Source organism: Spinacia oleracea, chromosome 2 (assembly GCF_020520425.1).
Source record: "Spinacia oleracea cultivar Varoflay chromosome 2, BTI_SOV_V1, whole genome shotgun sequence".
Taxonomy (NCBI): Eukaryota; Viridiplantae; Streptophyta; class Magnoliopsida; order Caryophyllales; family Amaranthaceae; genus Spinacia; species Spinacia oleracea.
In genome coordinates, this window is record NC_079488.1 from 86,015,277 (window position 1) to 86,017,434 (window position 2,158).

General features: G+C 33.5%; 1 long non-coding RNA gene across 1 annotated transcript; it reads left to right on the forward strand.

The window, feature by feature from the left end:
- The first annotated feature begins 274 nt into the window (after positions 1-274).
- LOC130467058 (uncharacterized) lies at positions 275-1,895 on the forward strand. The gene is made up of 2 exons (XR_008927219.1): positions 275-1,172; positions 1,728-1,895. It is a non-coding gene; the product is annotated as an uncharacterized lncRNA (long non-coding RNA).
- Positions 1,896-2,158: the final 263 nt, after the last annotated feature.

Consider the following 2,158-nt stretch of genomic DNA (forward strand, 5'->3'; position numbering starts at 1 on the left):
TTTTTCTAAACTTTTCTTCTTTTGCTTTTGTCTCTTATTCAATATATACAACATATTTCCCAAACTCTCCATTCTAACCAACAACCATCATTTCTCATCATTTGCATAAACATTCAAAACCACAAAGTTGTAACACCCCATATTTTTAAGCCTTGTTATTATTCTGTAATTACGATTATTAACGTAATTACGTCCTTAATTTTTCCGAGCTATTTTAATTAACCTATTATGTCTATCTTTTTATTGTGACATAATATCAATTATTTAAGCCCAATTTACTTTTCATACGATGAGTTTGCTCTTTCAAGTCAATTTTATACCCAAAATCTGATTTATTTCTATCCTAAGTTCATAAAATTACCAAATTGCCATTATTCAATTGAAGAATCAAAGACTAAATAAGACACTTTTGTGTTGTCTGACTTGGCAGCACTAGAAACTTTAATTGACAAATGTCTGATTTCTTTTTTTTATTCCATGACTCACCATGTCAAGAACATTATATAAATTGCCCATGAAAACCCCATTGTTATGCAAGATCAAAACTCAACTAATATTTCCGATTATATTTCCAAAGTTTAATTTATTTCCCCTCTCTATTTTTCCTTGTGCAAATTCAAGAAACCATTGATATCTACCCATTTTCTCTCTCCTCCTATGACCATCGCGGCTCCACCGCTGCCACCACCTATTTCCGATGACTCTTCCCTTTGCCGCCCAGAACCCAAACCCGGAGTCACCTCCTACTCGTCGCCGGGTCCACTCTAACCACCGTTGCTATGAGTGTTGTTGTTGTTGTGCGGCTCCTTATTCTTTTCGTTGCTATGCTACTGCTTATTGCTTTATTGATCTTTTCCAGATAAAAGCCTAAGCATAAAGAGGGGTTGTTAGTAGGCCATGATAATTTTAATAAGGAGTTAGCAATTTATTTTGTGGGCTTTGACTATGAATACAAGAAATCAGGGAAGGCCACGTAAGTGTAAGTGCCCTAAACTCCTAATCTACTAGTCTTTCCCTTTATTTTGGTAGAATGAATTTTATTAATTCCTATGTTTACTTCGTATATTGTTGAGGTTTTGGAGTTTGATTAAAGGAATTGAAAGCAATGGTCAAGGATTATGGTATTTAAGTTGAGCTTCGTACTAAATTAAGCCTACGGAATTACGGTTGAGGTAATTTTTATGTCCAGCACTTAAGCTTATATGTCCGTATATGAAATGTGTGACTATTATGTGATTATATATTTATTATGTGTTTTATGTGATAAATGATATGATATATGTTTATGATTATGATCATGATGTTATAATGTTAAAGACTTTTTTCGGAAATAATTATAATATTTATAAAGTTATTTTAAAAAGAAAGACGATGTTGCTTTTGTCGGCATGGAAAAGTGAACTGAACTAGTAAATGGGCAAGTTACAGGTAGAGGCCATGTTAAAGTAAAAGTTGGGAAACAGTTCCCCCCTGAATGTAAGAAAAGTCCCGCCAAAGCATGTACTTGCCAATGAGCTGTAAAGGAAATGATTCCTGGCCGACACAGTTTTCAAGATAACGAGATTAAGTTAGTTATTTCCGAACAATAAATGCTAATGATTGATATGTGTCAAATGATTTTCAAAATAAAACCGTTTTGACGGGCTGGAGTAATATTACTGAGTTTTCCACTCATTTTTGCAATTTTCCTGTGTTTTTCCTGTTTCCTATTTTATGATGATGTACAGGTTCGATTAAGGAGCTCAAGTTGCTCAAATGAGAATTATTACTGGAGTTGGTTATTTATTATGGAGATATCAAGATGAGAAATTATTTATTATGGAAATCTTGTTATTAAGGTTGTTATAAGAATATTGATTTATATTTATTTTTGGGAATATTATTTATTTATGGAATGTTACTAAGGATTATTTTATTTGTGGGCCCATACCCACAGGTCCCAGGATTAATTAAGCCTAATTCCGCTGCTAATGATCAGTTAAGTACGGTTTATTACCGATAATTAAGGTACCGAAAAGTCGGGGCGTTACAAAATCACAATTACTCTAGCTTCCCTATCACTTCTAGGGGTGAAAATAAAACAAATGCTAATAGGCTTGTAATGAGCTTAATTATAAGAAATGAAGGGGCAAGGCTCAAATGGCTAGCAAGGGGGAAA